The 19,785-nt window shown below is 41.5% G+C and overlaps 2 long non-coding RNA genes across 2 annotated transcripts; one reads left to right on the forward strand and one right to left on the reverse strand.

Moving 5' to 3' along the window:
• The first annotated feature begins 6,392 nt into the window (after window positions 1-6,392).
• On the forward strand, window positions 6,393-7,894 carry LOC141282422 (uncharacterized). Its single transcript, XR_012337075.1, has 3 exons — window positions 6,393-6,886; window positions 7,313-7,449; window positions 7,765-7,894. It is a non-coding gene; the product is annotated as an uncharacterized lncRNA (long non-coding RNA).
• LOC135751932 (uncharacterized) lies at window positions 7,867-9,383 on the reverse strand. Its single transcript, XR_010533082.2, has 5 exons — window positions 9,097-9,383; window positions 8,462-8,555; window positions 8,233-8,364; window positions 8,061-8,147; window positions 7,867-7,950 (listed from the first exon to the last, which is right to left on the reverse strand). It is a non-coding gene; the product is annotated as an uncharacterized lncRNA (long non-coding RNA).
• Window positions 9,384-19,785: the final 10,402 nt, after the last annotated feature.

The raw sequence follows: 19,785 nt of genomic DNA on the forward strand, positions 1-19,785 counted from the left end.
CATAAAGCATGTTTCAAAAGTTGTTTGCTCGAAATAGCTTGTAGGAAAAGATTGTTACCCATCTCTAGTAGCCTCTGTTTCAGGGCAGTTCAGATTGTGCCGTTTTGAGCTAGTCTTACATATTTATGAGCTGCTGCTCCTTTGATCACACCCCACTACTAACGTCATGTGCCCGTGCGCATGCTCAGTGGTATCGTGAGCAGTACAGACCATACTGTGTTATTATTTTATATATTATTATTATTAACGGTTTATGTTGCCAACAGACAAATCATGCAGAAAAGTATCACTAATAAGTACTCTACAGGAGAAGAAACTCATGACACACAATGATTCCAGAGTAAATTGTGATGTTACGTTAGCAGTCACAACAATAAACTCGTTTTCCCTGGACAATGCTAACATATTCCCATTATAAAACATTTTCAAGCGCATTATTTTCGCAAATTACAGAAATTAAGACCCGGCGGGGGATGTATACTGCTTGTGGACCGCGTGCTAATTGCTAGAAGCTAGCAGGAGGTCCGGACCGTAAAGTTATAAGAGGCTCGGGGGTTAGCCTCGTCAGAAAAGCCGGGGCGGTAAGGCCCGGTCTCGGTGTGTCAAACTCATCATGACACACAAAGATTCCAGCGTAAACTGTGATGTAGCAGTCTGAACAATACACTCGTTTTCCCTGGACAATACTAACATATTCCCGTTATAAACATTTTCAAACGCATTATTTTCGCAAATTACAGAAATTAAGACCCGGCGGGGGATGTATACTGCTTGTGGACCGCGTGCTAATTGCTAGAAGCTAGCGGGAGGTCCGGACCGTGTATATATCTATGCGGACCGTAAAGTTATTAGAGGCTCGCCTCGTCAGAAAAGCCGGGGCACGGTCTCGGTTAGTTTGGCAAAAAGCTTTTAGCTCTAGCATCATAAATCTATTATTTTGTGACAGAAGATGACAACATACAAAATATAACATGACTTCTTACCTTTTGTGATGAAACAACGCGATCGCGAATCGAATCCAGTCTGTTTCAGATGTGTGAATGATCCATGAAAGTCCAATAAAATACATCCAATTACAATTTTTGTCCACAAATGCTTATAATCCGTGAAATATAGATACATAGTCTGTTGTTTACATCAGATTTCGCATGAAGGTCTTATCGCCTACAATCTGAGGACTATTTGCGTCGTAACACAGTGTATATAAGATTACTCCGGGTTCCAATAACCACGCGTTAAAACTTTGTTTTTAAAAGTAGGTGGCAGTATAATCCATAATATCCAAATAGCGCTGTTATTTCCGTGAGAGATGATAACAGCACAGAGGGTCTCATTCAAGTGACTGCTCTATGCTCTCTAGCTACCTGGTGGGTGGAGACCTGCGAGTGGGGTGGTGGGCGGGAAAATTCAAACTGAACTCAACGGAGCTGAGTTTTAACTCGCACAATCTGAGACTAAAGGCAGAGGACATTCAGAAACCTGTATCTCACTCAAAACAGCATGGATGGATTTTTTTCCAAGTTTGAATGCGTGTGGGAGCATCAGAGACACAAATGAACACCCCAAAACCCAGAAAATGTGAGTTTTTCATAATACGGGCACTTTAAGTCATTATCTTCAAATGCTATTGATGGTGAATGTTTAATTACACACAAAGAAGTTTGCCTTGAGACCTTCAAGCTAACTTTTTGAAAACACAACCAATTTATTAATTTCACTTTTTTATTCCACTTCTCTATTTCTAGGAATATGTCTTTAAAATAATATTAGGTTTTTGATAAGTGAAATGTATGCGTTAACTAACTGCAACCTTGCTAAATGGATATGTGTAAAAAATGTCTCAGGTTACGTATGTAACCCTGGTTCCCTGAGAAGGGAACGAGACGCTGCGTCGCCAAAGCAACGCTTTGGGGAACACCTCGGCGTGACTGATCTGAAGCACGTATACAACATAATCAATAATTTGATGATTTGATATAGGCTGGATGCCGTGCGGACCAGGGGTATAAGAAGGCATCCCACACAAACACACTCGCTACCAAGTGCCGAAGCAAGTGCCTACAGGGATTCAGGGAGTATGGCATGAAGACGCAGTGCATTGTTCCCTTCTCAGGGAACCAGGGTTACATACGTAACCTGAGACGTTCCCTTTCGAGGAACTTGAGCTGCGTCGCCATTAGGGTTGGGAACCGATAACCGGTTCTTATTCAGAACCGGTTCCGTTTTTTAAAAGGAACCGGAACCGCACATAATTCTTAAGTTTCGGTTCTAAAAGCGGTTCTGATGCGAGGCACGTGCAAAGCACTTATGTCTCTTACCTCATGAATATTAATTACGTTGAGCCACTGTTTATACTCGCGCAACCAAATTAACGCAGCTTACCACAGAAAACACTCGGGCTGCTGAGGTAAGCTTTGTATACTTCGTGTTAAACATGTCTAAAAGTCAAAAGTGTGGATTCTAGGGCTGTTGACGGTACAGTGCGACCCGCGATGCCGTGCACTTCACAAACTATGAAAAATATAAAGTACAGTCTCACCCAGCGAGATGTCTTCAAGTTCGCGTGAAAGCAAACGGACATAAGACTCAAGAGTTAATGCGCTATAAACCGATATCAGTGATGACCCACTGGCTTGGGGGCGGAACAATGAGGTAAGATATTCTTGGTCAAGGTTGCGAAAAAGTATCAATTTGCACTACCAGTATAGCAACATGCGTTTTCAGCACTTTGCAGACATTATAACCCCATAAAGGTTCCTCACTTGAACCGTGTGTTGTTTCACGGATGAAAGTGATAAAATAAACACGCACATAGTCGCGCCGATCCCGTAGTCGCTCCGGGGCTCGAGCATCACCCACCTAAATGGCCATGCACATTATGCTCAATTGCTTCACATTTCACATCTAAAACCATGCGGAAAACGTGATCGCGCCACTTTTCTCCAAAGCGCGTGGACGCTCCAAAGCGTCTGTCGTTGCTAAGTAACCTAAGCATTGCTTGATGTTGTGATGAGCAGCCTCCGGCGAAAAGAAGTCAGCGCATATGAACATGCATGTTTGTTAAGAAACGTATATCTGATCCTCATTTACATTTTTATATTTCAAAATATATGTATGCATTATATATAAGCCTATACGCATGCACATACAAAAATTATTACTTGTACAGCAGCCTTTTCAGGATATATGACAAAACACTTGCTCCAGCACAGGGGCGTAGCCAGTAATGGGCCAGGGCGGCACTGGCCCGCCCACATAACTCCCTGGCCCGCCCAGGCAAGTTTAATCAAAATACATTTTATTTTTATTTTTATTATTCAAATGTATTTAAGAAAATATATTAATATAAACCTGATTTATTGTTGACTGGTGTGTGTTTAATTTGCTTTCTAAATAAAATTGAATTGTTAAAGCAAGTTGTAGGAAGCCTCCGGAACGTAATTGGTTGCTTGGTTGCTAGGGGTTCTGACCGGTAGGCTCTGTGGGTGGAGCGGCGGGCTCTGGCAGCCAGCCAGCTAGCTAACTTTGCTAACTGCTTTTTTAGCTTTGCCACAATAATGGCTAAAGTTTCTTTAATGTGTTATTTAAAAAAGCAAGAGTTGAGGAAGACGATACGCCACTGCCTCCATCTGCCGAGTCCTACCAGCTCAGTTCTTCAGACTCATCAACCCACAAGGCGGCTAGTCAGGCGCTGGTGGCGCTGGTTGCCGCTCTCTCCCTGGAGGCAGTTCCGTTCCAGTGCGCTCTCCCGGTCAGCCTGACACAGGTTGACCCGCCGATCTAACGGCAATTGATGAACCACGTACAACCCAATTTGAATCCATGAGTACTACCCGCCTCAAAAACCTGTGCCTTTTGTTTTTTGAAAAATAACTCTGTGACTCTTTGGACTATAATTAGATCATTTCTGTTTTCAACAATAAACCCAGGGGCTTGCGTCTTGTTTTGTAGAATGAAAACAACAAAGGTAGGCCTGTTGTTTAACTCATTTCCTTAATTTTTGCTCGTGAAGTGATTTAACCAAGTGGTGTGTTGTGTATAGATGTATGCCTTATAGGTTCACTTACATTGTTTAATTTAAACGAGTTGCTATTTTTTGGCACAAAAGCTTAATTTCCACCAGGGTGATTGCACTGTATATGGTTGATTTAATATAAATTAGGCAGTGTGTTGTTATTTATTTCAGACGTGCTCTGCTGAGAGTTTTCATTATTTAAATTTCCTGATAGTTTTAGCCTACTTTATTTCAGGTGAACTGTTTTTGCACTACTGACTAGCCTGAATAAGACTGCCTGGCCTGGTTTGTCCAGCCTTTATTGAGCTCTGTGTTGGTTGAACATTTTTAGACAGTGTTTTATTATTGCCTTCGCCGAAAATTGCAAAGTAAAGATGTCAGTGTTTTTTCAGATTGTCTATTCTTTTTTTCTACTCTAAGGTTTAATTATTATTTAGGTCATTTTATTCTAGGATAAACTATTGGCCCACTCACTTTTGCCCCGGCCCACCCAAAATTCAATTTCTGCCTACGCCCCTGCTCCAGCATATAAATCTCAAATCATATGTTTGAGAACTACTGCTGCTATCATGTTCACTTCAACAGGTAGGATCTTACGAGGACTACAACAGGAATAAATGATATAGGCCTAGTGACTGAAAAAGTGAAAATATTAATCATTTTACATTTAAAATATTTTATCAGTAATTAATAAACACAAATTGAATTGTTTAAGTATTGTGCATTATTTTTTATTATATGGAACCGGAATCAGAACCTGAATCGTTAGGCAGAACCGGAATCGGAAAATTTCTAACGATTCCCAACCCTAGTCGCCATAGCAACGCTTTGGGGAACGAGATGCCCATGCTTCCATACTATCAAATGCCTGTAGCGTGTATAACTGAACACAGTCAAGGCAAAGAACCTGGGACTCTAAAGAGGGGTCTTAATTATAAATCTGACGAAGGTGAGCGGTGAAGACCAACCGGCTTTCATCACATACATCCTGGAGCGAAGCGCCTGACCCTAAGGCCTTAGTGGCAGCCATACCCCGAGTAGAGTGGGCACTCACAGCGATGTGTGAGAGTATACCCTGATGTTCATAAGCCAGTGAGATAGCATTCACTATCCATCAGCTCAGAGTCTGCTTGGTCACCGGTAATTGTTGCATTACATCCAACGGCCCCTACACTAATAGAATTCAGTTTTTGTCTCCCTGTCTCGTCCTCGACCCGGAGGACAATGAGACAAACAGACCCAGTTCCTGTTGCTGTGAAGGTCATCACACCACTGATCTACTGGCTGTCCTTCAACGTGATGCCCAGCCGATACGCGACCAACGACCACCGGCTGAACCAGTTTAATCCGCTTACCTGCTTCTTCTCCCTACCGTGTTTATATATATATAAATATAAATTAATTTCTCCCAAGGGTTTTTGTCCTTCTAGGAGTTTTTCCCACCGGGTTTTCTCCTAGGGGGTTTTTCGTCCCTGGGAGAGTTTGGCTTAACTTAACACTTTATTGTATACGTTACATTATTAATACGCTCGCTTGTACGGTTTAACCTTAGCCGCTATATTCTACTTCTTATATTATCTATTGATTTTCTGTGTTCTCCCCTACATCTACTCATGTAAAGCTGCTTTGCAACAATTAACAATTGTGAAAAGCGCTATATATATATAAATAAATTGAATTAAACCTTTTCTGGGTGAACCAAAGCACACAAATAACTGCTCGGACTCCTCCACTGAGCAGTCCTGTGAACAAATGTATCCAGTGCTCGCGCAGGACACACCAAATTCAGCTTCTCCTGGTCCGCACTCCTGAATGGGGGAGGACAAAAGGCCTGCAGAACAATGGGCCTCGGCACATTGTTCAGCACCTAGGAACATAACCTGGCTTTGGGTGTAGAAAAGCCTTAGCCATCCCTGGTGGAAACTCAGACCTGCAGGGGATACTGACAGGGCCTGGAGGTCCCCCACTCGCTTTAGAGAGGAAATAGCAGAAGGAACACAGTCTTAAAAGCCAGAAACCTATCTGGCAAAGCCTAAAGTGGGTCGAACGGAGCCAACGAGAGCCCTTCCAGCACAACCACTAGGTCCCCAGTAGGCACCCTAGTGCGGCTAACAGGTCGCAACCTGCAAGTGCCACAAAGAAAGCGAGCCACTTATGGGTGTCTACCCACTGATGAGCCTTCCACAGGAGTATGGTAGGCAGAAACTGCTGCCGTTAAACCCTAATGGTGGAAGTAGTAAACTCATCAGAGAAACGCTCCTACAGAAACCTCAGAACTATGTCGACAGGGCAGTAAACTGGGTCTGTCAGATGAGCTGAACACCAAGAGGTGAAAATTTCCCACTTAAAGAGCACCAATTATGCTAATAAATTGGCACGTTAGCACGTTATTGCAATATCCCATAGTACATACATGTTATTAAAACTTGAACTAATGCATTGTGAGTCTTATAAATTGCTTACATACCTCACCGATTTCCCACTGTCTGGAAAACGCTCGGTTTAGTTCCTGTCTCCGCCTCCCAAAATGTCCAGTGTAATCGGATTGGTCAGATGACTACTCAACTGTTATTGGTCAGCTGGGTTCGGCGTGTGTTTGAAAGGTTACGCCCCTGACTACGCGTGGGTTGACACAGATTCTGACTGAGAGTCACAGCCTCAGAGGCAACGTAAACAAGCGTTATATTTCTCTATAAACGATGGTGTCTGTACTGTCTTACCACTTCGAGCTCGATCCAGAGAGTTCAGAAGGCCGTTACGATATAAACGATCTCCGTCAATGAATGCGATTGGATTTAACTTTTTTAGGTGTCCTTAGCTCTGCCAGAATGCTAAACGAAGACGAAAATGTGTTGCAAAGACATCCAAAAGGTAATTATAACGTACTACATAACTATATGGAAACACCAAATGTAGCACATAGAAAGTATTTGTTGAAATGATTATAAAACGATTTCACTTGGTAATTTCTACATTATTTTACTCTAGTAAAATTTATTATAAAAGACTGCTTACATACTATTTTACTGTGCAAACTATATGGAAACACCAAATGTAGCACATATAAAGTATTTGTTGAAATGATTATAAAACGATTTCACTTGGTAATTTCTACATTATTTTACTATAGTAAACTTAATTATAAAATACTGCTTACATACTATTTTACTGTGCAAACAATATGGAAACACCAAATGTAGCACAAAGAAAGTATTAATTGAAATGAATGTTAGTTCTACATTATTTTACTATGGTAAACTTTATTATGAAAGACTGTGCTATGTTTTTACTTACTAGGTTTTAAGGAGAATGCAACAGGTTCCAGGGCCTCTTACCTGCGTGATTCATCATCCAGGTTTTGCACAAATTGTCTAAATCCCTACACACAGAACATTTATTGTACCGACTATAAGCCTTTGAGGTGCAGGACTAGAGTAGGTTTTATTACATTTTTAAACCAATAACACTAAAGTATTATTATAACAAAGTACCCAAAAGAACAAAAGATGTAACTTTAAAGAAAATATAGTAGTCAGTCAAAAGTTTATTTATTACAAATATATATTTAAATGTTAAACAATATATAAATAAACATACTTTAGTAACCATATTGTGCTCTTCTTTCAAAAATTGTTCAATTCACTTCTTACAGCTATCTATTCAGATAAATGGCATATCAAAGCTTTGTCAGCTGATGCTATCTAAGATGACACTTTAGGGTTATCATCCTGTCGTGTGTTGTTCTCCAGATATGCTTGGAGCTTCCCGATCGGAATGTTGGCTTCCGACGACCCCTGCACTGAAGATGGCATGCAATCACGTCCTCCTTTGAAGGTCTCTCAAACTGTGATGCCAGGTCCATTGGAATCTGGGTTTCCTTCAGCTTATCTTCAAATACCTCATCAAACACAAGCCTGATCACATCATCCACATAACTGTAGAAATATTGCAGTCAATAAATCTTTTGTTTTGATAATTTATTTCCCTGCTTCATACATTAAGTTTTTAATTATGAATGTATTTGAAATAAAACATTACTGCTTACAGTATGTCACTTGTGTGTTTTGGAAACATAGCCTTGTACTTTCCCTCTCCTGCTTTTGTTACGGCTTGGTGACATTGTAATGGATGGCTGCAATATAAATAAGCAATACATTTATTTTAAAAGTAAATACTACCGTACTTTATTTAACACAGTTACTAAAATACTTAAATACCTGCACAGCATTCCAATAAATGGGAAAGTCACATTTTTTGCTGCAAATCTGAAATCTCAGGCTACGGACGGCAAAGGCATCCACTGATGATGGTGATGGAAACATTGTGAAACGATGCTACTGCCTGGGTTCCTATGATTATGCAGAGAAAAAAACTTTGTCATCATCAGTTATACATCTAAGACTGGTAGTGGTTTCACTAGCTAAATACATCATATGTGTTACATACCTTTGCTCCTCATATGCCAGTCTGACTCCTTGTACTGTGTGTAATGATGTTGCATGTTTGCATACAGTGTAGAAGGATGTGTCCAGCTGCGAATCTAAGATATAGACAAATAAAACAAACATGTATTCAGTCAAAAAGACATATTATAACAATAGAGTACAACGACTATAAATCGTTAGACTATTCATTAAAACGTAAATGTATTACATATTACATGGCCCAACATTAGCAACACACATTACGTGTTTACTTCGTTTCAAAATCTAAGAAAGCTTCAAGTAAATACAACAGTAAAATACATATAACGTTAAACAAATCATCTGTACTTAGAGTTTCTTGACTTGAGTTTGATCATGAGAACAAACTTTACCGGTAACAGTTTAGCTGGAACAGCTTAGCAAGTTTGTAAACACGTCTAAATAAACATCGATAAAAACGATAGTCTGCATAATTCAACATACACGTGTGTAAATATGGTACGTTGTTTATGAAATACATTATTACAACACAACACAATTAGCTTGCAAGCTTAGCTCTACACATAGATATATATCTGAGCTCTACACATAATGTTAAGCTCCGGTTACCGGTAACGTAACTTACAGTAAAGGCAAATAATAAACATGAATACTTACAGCCTGTGATCCAGAAGTGCACGGTAATCCAACTTTCAGGAGGAGACGTCGCGCAGCTTCGGTTCATGAGAAGCAGTTATTGTGAAAACTCCGTGAACAACTTCTGACTGATTTTTCCGGAACCGTATTAAACATGATGTCCTCTGTGTAAGTCCATAAAGTGCTATTTTGCCCTTGCATCTAAAGAGACAGCGTCTACTCGAGAGATTTAATCGCTTAAACGATGAAACAAGAGTTTGCAAACAGGGTCAAAGCAGGGACTCCCAACCTCCGCCATTTTAGCTCTCTTCTGACTCGGCGCTCCCCAGGGGCGTTGCTAGACATAAAGCTCTACTGGGGCACAGGCCCCCCATTTTTTGCTGACTTTTTTTGAAAGCCTGCTGTGTGCAAGAGGTGTGCAACACTTCTATACAATGTCCTTTGCTTAACCCACTATTCTACAGTGCAACAGTTACTGCGAAAGATATATACAAGTGTATTCTTCATCATACCTAACATTATTTACATGTTTGGAGGCATAAATGGCATAACATGTTTGGAAATAATGACAGCAGAGAAATATTTTCTACATTATACAATGATAGCAATGATTAATAACTTATTTTTACAAGAATAATTTAAGAAACCAGTCATTTTATGACTGCTATACTATATAATCTCAGTCACAGTTACTGCTAACTGTTTGTGTTATGTCCTAGAGTTAAATATTAGTAAACTAAATATTAATTTCATATCTGAAAATACAGAACAGTATAACACATACATCTGTTGATTTTCTCAGCAACAATGCAATTCTTTAGACTTGACAAGAGGTTTTCTAGAGATTTTTCCTCTCATGTTTGAGACCTGACAGGGTCAGGATGTAGTTTGTCTAACCTCCCTTAAACGTTTCATCTCTCCTTTCTTCTTCTCTTTCCCTGCTTTGCACAAAACATTTCTGATGTCCATCTACAGAAGCCAATAATGATCGAGTCAAAATAATATTAGCATTATTATTTAGAAACTTACTTTAGTTTCGTTATGCTTTCATAAGCACTCGCGTGGCGTCACCTTTTGAATGCGGTTGTGCGCGGTGAACGCAAACGCGCGCGGCCATGGATACGTGCGTGCACGCGTCAATGCGAACGCTTCGTCGCTTTTACAAGCCTAAATTGATTAACTACTTTGCATAAAGTTCCTTTTTTGCCGCGATTGTCTTTGTAAAGGATTGCACTAGTTAACTGCTAAAATTTAAACTTGAGATTTACACTGGGGCACAAAAGATTTACACTGGGGCACGTGCCCCAGTAAAAGGGGTCTAGCGACGCCCCTGGCGCTCCCCACCCTCGTCTTTGAGGGCGTACCCAAGCAAAGCAGAGAGGGCTGAACTATGATAATGTTGGTCTTCTCTACGTCACCAATCCCAGGAAGTAAACTGTTGCCTACAATCCGAGTGTTTTTTGTAGTCCTCGAACGTTAGAGACGATAACTCGCGTCATCGTTTTCTTTGAGGTATGTACTTTTTGAATATCGTTAGCATGTACTAATACAAACTTACACACAAAAGGATGTTTAAAAACGTGTATCTCATAATAGGTGCTCTTTAAGGGAATAAAGTTTCCTCATAGAGGGATAAACACTACCGGGGGGAAGGCATACAGATGTAACCTCGGCCACAACCTCAGTTGGTAGCATGACATTCTTCCAAAGGAGTATGGTAGGCAGAGACTGCTGCCACCTAAACCTTATGTTGGAAGGAGTTAACCCAGCAGAGAATTGCTCCTGCAGAAACCCCAGTACAACATCAAGGGGCAGTTGACTGGGTCTGTCATGTGAGCTGAACACCAAAAGGTGAAGTTTCTCTACTTTAGGGCAAAAGCTTCCTCGTTTAGGGAGCTCTGAAGTAATCATCTGGTTCCCATAACCTCATTCGAGAGCATGAGGTCGTTCCAAAGGAGCATGGTAGGCAGAGACTGCTGCCACCTAGACCTTAAGGGTGGAAGGAGTTAAGCCAGCAGAGAATTGCTGCTGCAGAAACCTCAGTACCACATAAACAGGGCAGCTGACTGGGTTTGTAAGAGGAGTTAAACACTAATAGGTGAAATATTCTCCAATTAAGGGCATAAAGCTCTCTTGAGGGTTGTCCAGACGAGATATGAGGTCCTTCTAGAAGGAGTATGGCAGAGGCAGAAACTGCCTTAAGAGTGGAAGGAATTAAGCCAGCAGAGAATTGCTCCTGCAGAAACCTCAGTACCACATAAACAGGGCAGTTGACTGGGTCTGTCAGGTGAGCTGAACACCATGAGGTGAAGTTTCTCCACGTAGGTCCTAAGCTCCTGAGGGAGCTCTGGAGTAATCATATAGTCTCCACAATCTCAGTTGGGAGCATGAAATCCTTCCAAAGGAGTATGGTAGGCAGAAACTGCTGCCACCTAAGCCTTAAGAGCTGAAGGAATTAAGCCAGCTGAGATTTGCTCCTGAAGAAACCTCAGTACCACATAAAGAGGGCAGTTGACTGGGTCTGTCAGGTGAGCTGAACACCATGAGGTGAAGTTTCTCCATGCAGTGCCTAAGCTCCTGAGGGAGCTCTGTAGTAATCATATGGTCTCCACAACCTCAGTTGGGAGCAAGACATCCTTCCAAAGGAGTATGGTAGACAGAGACTGCTGCCACCTAAACCTTTATAGTGGAAGGAGTTGAGCTAGCAGGGAAACGCTCCTACAGAAACCTCAGCACCACATAAACAGGGCACTACTAAAGTATGGTCTCCACAACCTCAGTTGGGAGACCTGAGCCTACGAGCCTGGCCCCTTCAGAGGCCAAACCGACTCTGGGAAGCTTCCTCCAGAACTTCTGTGGCAGAGTGATTGGGGAAAAGAGAAAATCATATTGGGCAGTGTGTGCGGTCCTGAGACGCAAGCAGATCCACCTCTGCACATCCAAATCCTCTCCAAATGTGGTTCACCACATCTGGCTGGAGTCTCAACTCACCAGCAATGAGTGTTGCCATACAGGGCATCTGCCATATTTAAGTGGCCTAGGATCTGAATTGTGTAACGAGCACAGTTTGTCCAGAGACCACAATGCCATTATCCCAAAATCAAAAATGTAGTGATTTTGGACCTCTCGGCCTTTCATATTGTACTCCAACCTGTGGGAAGTGCGTCTGTTGTCAGCGTCACACGCCAGTAGCGCGCACCCAGAAACAGGCCTTAGGATGGAAACCAAGGTTTTCTCCACATCACCAAAGCACGCAGGCAACGATGCGTGACTTTGATAGCAGATCTCCTTAATAATTTATTAATCAACCACCGATGTGATGTCTATCTGGACAAGCACATGATGGCTCCTCAGGTCTGGAAGGAAATGGGAGTCCAACCAAACCACCATCATTTCCAAGGCAATTTCAGTGCCATATCCATTGATGAGTCTCAGCGATTTTGACTCTTTTGGCTCTCCATAATCGCAACAACATGTGAGGGACGCGTCTCTTGTCAACGTCACACATCGACAACGTGCACCCAACACAGGACCTTGGGACAGAAGCCATGGCTTTCTTCCTGTTCCCAGAGCACGCAAACAATGGTGCGTGACTTTGATCATGCGAGATGGGTTTCTCCTCGGGAAAACCCTCCTGTGTTTAATGGAGACATAAGCTCAATATGGCGCCGCCGAGTCAGGTCGCCATCCAGGTCGCTCCAATAGGATTGTTTTTATTTACATTTTAACATACTTTTGCTTTCTCTTTTTACTCACTTAACCTGTTAGCCAGCACTTCTATTTTTGAGCATTTTCTGAAAAACGACAACTCCAAACTAAAACGTCTGCAGCTCTTAAACCCTATGGTCTATATTCATAATTCTGGTCTTGTTTGAAACTAGACACTTGACATATTGTTGCCTAATAGTCATAACAACTCAGAGTAGTAAAGAAACAGAGTAAAACAAGGTAAAATATACATTAAATGACTTCCGTTTTTCTTTAAATAACATTCACTTAGCAAAAAAGGTATGAAATGGTCATGTAAGACACCTGGGGACACCATATAGGTAAACTGAATGTCTGACCATGCTGTGATTCAAATTTGAGAATGATACTCCAAAAAATGTTGTTTCTGTGAGCTTTTATTTAAAAAAAGTCCAGGCGTCCTTTCAGAAAAAGTGCACTTGGAAACTCCAAATATACACATGATAACAAAATGACATGATTATTAAAAGAGAATGAGTCAGGACTACATACTACATGATGTATATCAATTCAGAACTTCTCTGCCCACCAAAGCACATAGAAAAAACTATTTCAGAAAAAAACATTTGCACATTATAACAAAATACTTGTTATTTTGAATGTAGTCGCTCATGAATGCACTCCAGATTCAAGTCCTCCTGTGTCAGCTGAAGACCTGTTACATCACACCACAACACACACACAAAGCAAGAGAGGATCTTAGTTTGAGTCAAAAGTTAGAGACATGCAACTATTTGTATGAGAAACTATGATGTAATATACATGAACATAATACATATACACACACACACACACACACACACACACACACACACACACACACACACACACACACACACACACACACACACATTACATGAATATATTTATAATTACAAATGTCTTATGTTTGCCAAATAACCTATATTTCTCAGCTGGTAATACTCATATTTTCCACCACATATCTTATTTACTTGTGTTCAGTTTGCATATTGTGTGCATTGGATTCATATAGCTATAAATATGATGCATTTATATAAACATGTCATAGAAAAATGAAACCATGCAAAACTTGTATCTTAGTCATCTCCAATGTTACTTTTATAATCAAAACAGCTAACAAGAAACAAGAAATGTAACATAAAATAAATAATGAACAGAACAATCCAAACTTACTTTATCCAAGAGAGCGCAGCTGAGCTCAGAGTCCGGTCCATCTCTCGTCGATGACGCGGTTTCGTTTATATCCAGTCTGGTAGTTTTGCTCCACGATCGTGCTCTTTATCAACTTCTCCAAAACACTCTCAACACAAAAAAGTCGTCTGCAGTCGACAATCCACAATGGAGATGTTATATATAACCTTTGAGAGGTTTCTCTGCGGCTCCGGAGAGCCTAGCCGGCTGCTATGCTACCCAAACAAACAAACAAACGCGCACAGAGGGGGCGTGGGCATTTCTCTCCACGCGCTTCTGTAGATTTGCGCAGAAGTACACTTTACTGACGTAAGTTGAATCCTTGTAATCGTTTCATGATTGGTTACTACCCCTGCCCATCAAAACTTTGCTGGCTAAGCATTGGCTGGCTTTGTTTTGGCTTAATCCAGTCAAAAGCCTATGGTGAGCTAAAGGACATCTGTCTGGGCAAATCAGTGTTCCCGGCACATTTTGAGTTGTCAAACCTTATCTGATTGAACAAAACAGAAAAAAAGGGCGGGATATTTATCGGAACAGTCTAACGAAGCAGGAAGAGATGGATTTTCACCGATAAAACTCGATATTTGATAGAAAATAAACATGATCGATCATACTTAGCGGACGCGCGGATGTAAACAAAGGATGATATTGCTGTATTTATCACTATTTTTCGTTGTTTTGGATTAAAACGTGGGATGCTTTTTGAAGAGTGGACCCTTACGTTGCAATGTACATTGAAGTTTTTGGGAATTGTCAGAAATTATCAGAACCATATGGCAAGATATGTGAGTACCCACACGCATTTTTATATTCCCTTTCCACACCAGTGTATTGATTGCAAAAATAAGCTCAGAACATAAATTTTGAGTGTTTAAACTTTCAAATAATGCAAAATTTATGATTGTTGATTAAATATTTGATGTTAAACAAAGTACAAAAACACTTAAAAACGCCCCCTAGGGACCGCCGCCGGGCCGGTGCGTGTTAACGTCTGCACTGATCATTTACAATAAGGAATCACTTTTGGACATTGGTCACCGCTTCACTGACCTGTTTCAGGACACTTTATTCATCAACCCATCGTGGCCATCTGAGATTCTCCGGAACGCTGAGATGAACAATGGTCACCTGAACAACCACCCGAAGAGACGGATCAAGAAACACCGCGGAAAATGCGCAGGGATAAGCAACAGGTTACAAAACAGAGCACACAGCCCTCCTCTGCCGAGCATTCTGCTAGCCAATGTTCAGTCTCTGGAGAAGCCAGGACACGTTTCCAATGGGACATAAGAGACTGCAACATCCTTTGTTTGTCTGAAACATGGCTCACGCCCTCAGTCCCGGACACTGCTGTAACGCCGTCGGAAAACTTTTCTGTTTTACGGATGGACAGGACAGCCGAGGCCGGTAAATCCAAAGGTGGAGGTGTGCGTTTCATGATCAACAATAAATGGTGTGACCACAGGAATATCACCACTGGCACTCTTGTTCGCCTCATCTGGAACATCTATCTGTTATTTGCCGCCCATCTATCTGCCCCGGGAGTTTTCAGCGGTCATCGCCACTGCTGTTTACATCCCTCCACAAGCTGACACCGGTTTGGCTTTGTCTGAGCTTCACGATGCGCTCAGCAGCAACATCAATAAACATCCTGACGCTGCTTTTATCATCACTGGTGACTTTAACAAAGCCAACCTCAAGCAAGTTATGCCTAATTTTCATCAACATGTATCCTGCCCAACCAGAGGACCGAATACACTGGATCATTGCTACACTTGGTTTAAGACTGCCTACAAAGCTCGCTCACTACGGGCTTTTGGCAAATCGGACCATGCCGCCATTTTTCTTACACCGGAATATAAACAAAGGCTCGTTCAAGATCCCCCGGTGCGAAGAGAAGTGACGCGGTGGTCCGCCCACTCAGAAGTCATGCTGCAGGCTGCTCTTGATGACGTAGACTGGGACATGTTTCGGGCAAGTTCATCTGATGTCAGCGAGTTCACGCTTGTAGCATTAAGCTTGGTAAACACGGTAGCCGAGCAAGCAACTGAAACAATCACTATTAAGTCCTTCTCAAACCAGAAACCGTGGGTGGACAAAACAATTCCGGGAAGCAGTAAACAAACGCACTGCTGCTTACAATGCCGGTCTTCTGTCGGGAAACATGAGCGTGTACAAATCATCGTGCTATGCTCTCCGTCGCACAATAAGAGTTGCCAAAAACAGCGCGTCAGGAAGCAGCAGTCAGAGCAGTGATCATCACGTAATCACCCTGATGGTGGATGAGGTTCAGAGGGCCCTAAAGCGAGTGAAAGTCAGGAAAGCAGCCCGACCTGATGGGATTTCGGGCCGCGTTCTGCGGACCTGCGCTGATCAGCTCGCTGGTTGGTTTACATCTATTTTTAATGAGTCTCTTGCTACCTCTGTGGTTCCCTCCTCCTTTAAAAAGTCTGTCATCATTCCTGTGCCTAAGAACAATACCCTCTTGCCTGAATGACTATTGTCCAGTTGCCCTTACATCAATTGTTATGAAGGTCTTCGAGGGACTGGTTAAAAACTACATCTGCTCCTGCATCCTGGATACTTTGGACCCTCTTCAGTTTGCTTATCGCCCCAATAGATCTACTGATGATGCCATTTCCCACATCCTGCACTCTTCCCTCACGCACATTGACAGCAATAACAAAAACTATGTAAAACTGCTATTTATTGACTATAGCTCAGCTTTCAATACTAGTATCCCCATAAGGCTTGCTTCTAAACTCATAGACCTTGGCCTGAGTTCTTCACTCTGTAACTGGATCCTTGATTTCCTCACCGGCAGACCTCAGGTGGTGAAAGTTGGCCAGTACACCTCCAACTCCATCACCCTGAACGTAGGAGCCCCACAGGGTTGTGTCCTAACTCCTCTGCTCTACTCTCTCTACACACATGTCTTCCCACAGCTCCAAATCTATTATCAAATTTGCTGATGATACTGTGGTTCTGGGCCTCATTCACAACAACAATGAGACCGCATACTTGGATGAGGTAGAGAAATGAACATCATGGTGCCAGGTCAATTGTCTCTCTTTGAACGTGAGCAAAACTAAAGAGATGATTGTTGACTTCAGGAAGAGACAACAGCAGCCCCATACTCCTCTTATGATCACCCTGTAGAGAGGGTGAGCAGGTTCAAGTACCTTGGTGTAAACATCTCAGAGAACCTGACTTGGACTGCACACATTCAAGCACAGATTAATAAAGCCAGGCAAAGACTGTACCATCTGCGACAGCTGAGGAAATTCAGAGTCTCACCAGCTATCCTGAAAACTTTCTATTCAGGAGCCATAGAAAGTGTATTTACTCAGTGCATCTCAGTGTGGTATGGAAACAGCTATAGTCAGGACTGCAAAGCCCTTCAGAGAGTAGTGTGCTTAGCTGAGCGCATCTCTGGGTCTTCTCTCCCCTCTATGCAGGACATCTACCTCAAACGCTGGAAAAGCAGAGCTGTTAAAATTATCAAGGACTCCATTCACGCCAGTAACCATCTTTTCACTTTGCTGCCATCTGGTAAGCGCTTCCGTAGCCTGATGGCTAAAACTGAGAGACTTAGGAGGAGTTTCTTCCCCCAGGCCATCCGGCTACTTAACTCAAAACCAGACTCTTATCGTCATCATGTTTACACTTAATACTCATTCGCTACCTCACTTTGACATACTGAAAGTGTCAACCTGTTTGCACATTTGCCTCTTGTACATTCCTGTGTATCTTAATATTTAAGATTACAGTATAATACACATATTCACATTGCCTTTTGTACACACCTGTGTATCTTAATATTTAAGACTACTGTGTACCTTCATGCACATTATTTTCCATTCATTATTTAATTATTTTCCATTCATTATTTAATTCTACAGTATACATCCTTATATCTTTTTACTTTTATTTTTTTATTTTCTCACATATTTTTATTGTTTACTTGCATTCCATTCCTTTTATAGCTATATTTATGTATATTGTTCAACTGTGTTGTTTACTTTAATAATTGCACTGTCCTTGGAGCGGACCTGAATCACATTTCACTGCTGATTATATATGCTCTATATAATTGTGTATGTGACAAGTAAAAATCTTGAATCTCTCTTGAAGCTCCTGATCACAATCGGTTTCAGTCACAGCATAGAACTGAGCCGCATTACTGAACGATTACAAGTCCCCTCCTTTTGGAACAATAAAGTAAAGGCTGTAAGCTTTCATTTCTCTCATGTTGAGGTTCTACAGCCTCCTGCACAAGAATGTAGCCATGCTTCACTACTGTAGCCAGCTGTATGCAGGTGAAGGTTAATGGCGGCTGCCTGTCGTACTACGCACTGAATGGAAGCAGGCACCATAAATGAGGTGTGAGCTGCTTTGCTTCAATAAGAAAGTGAGTGCCACGAACAAAGACGTCACCCGCCTCAGCAGATGAGGGTCTCGAATCGTAACACACCAAATCATTATCTGACTTATAGCGCACCAGCGGCCGATCAGGAGAATAAATGCTGTGCACAGCTGTACAAGCAACACACCGCATAGACACAAAATCAATGTTTGACTCATCAAACAATGACAAACAGCCCATGCAGGCTGTGACAGGCAGATATACTTACATAGCCTACACATACAGGTGTAAAAACATATGTATATATAATACCTTCACACTGTAAAAAGAAGAGGCTTCACGTGGAAACTGCACGTTTAGCCTTAAACAGTAGGCGGATTAAAAAGAGGATCCATCTCTCCGGAGATAGACAGCTGAAAATATATGGCTTTCACGCAGGGCGCCTTCCGGATCCGGCGAGAGAGAGAGAGGGACTTCACGTGCAGGCAGAGATAGAAATCATATGGCGACTCCCACGAGCAGTGTTGGTCAAGTTACTTGGAAATAGTAATTAGTTACTGATTACTTCCCTAAGAAAGTAATCCCGTTAAAGTAATTAGTTACTTTACTAGTTACTTTACTGATTACTTTTCAAAAACATGATGCATGACCTGAATATGCTACAGTATGCAACAGGGCCCGGTTGCATAAAGCACATTAAGTTTAATTTTCCCTTAAATTCACCCTTATGTTTCATTTAAACTTAAGGGTGTTGCAAAAAACTTTAAGCTTTTTCTGTTGCATCTCCATGGCAACAATAGTATTTTATAAACCTAGATCTCTGCTTGAAACATTTAACGATTACCCTTACTTACCTAAGAGAACCATTTAAGGGATTATACTGTATGCAACACCCTTAAATTATTCTCTTACTGTACGTAAGGGGAATTTACCCCTTAAATGTCATACTTAAGGGAAAAACTTAGGGTGCTTTATGCAACCGGGCCAAGACCTTTCAGCCTAGTTCTATTCTTTCTGCATATTCCATCATCTTAAATTGAATCAAATGAAACATTATCTGTTTTAACCTCTCGACGCGCACTAATTCGTGGGCGTGATGGCGTCGGGTTTTTTAAGCCTGCTAACAATATCTATATAGCATACTGTCTACAAACATTAATAATATTAATATCAACATTACTATAGATCGTTTAAAAGGTCTAACGTTACGGGTTTAGCATCAGTGTATGGTGAGGGTCTCTGTTTTGAGAGACATGCTCTAGCATCATAAATGTAGTATTTTGTTACAGAAGTCCAGAGACAACATGCAGAATATAAACGGGACTTCTTACCTTATAACGATCGCGAGTCGAATCCGGTATGTTTCAGTTGTGTGAATAACCCATAAAATCAGTCTAATAAAATTCATAAAATGACAATTTTTG

The sequence above is a fragment of the Paramisgurnus dabryanus genome, chromosome 7 (genome assembly GCF_030506205.2).
Source record: "Paramisgurnus dabryanus chromosome 7, PD_genome_1.1, whole genome shotgun sequence".
Taxonomy (NCBI): domain Eukaryota; kingdom Metazoa; phylum Chordata; class Actinopteri; order Cypriniformes; family Cobitidae; genus Paramisgurnus; species Paramisgurnus dabryanus.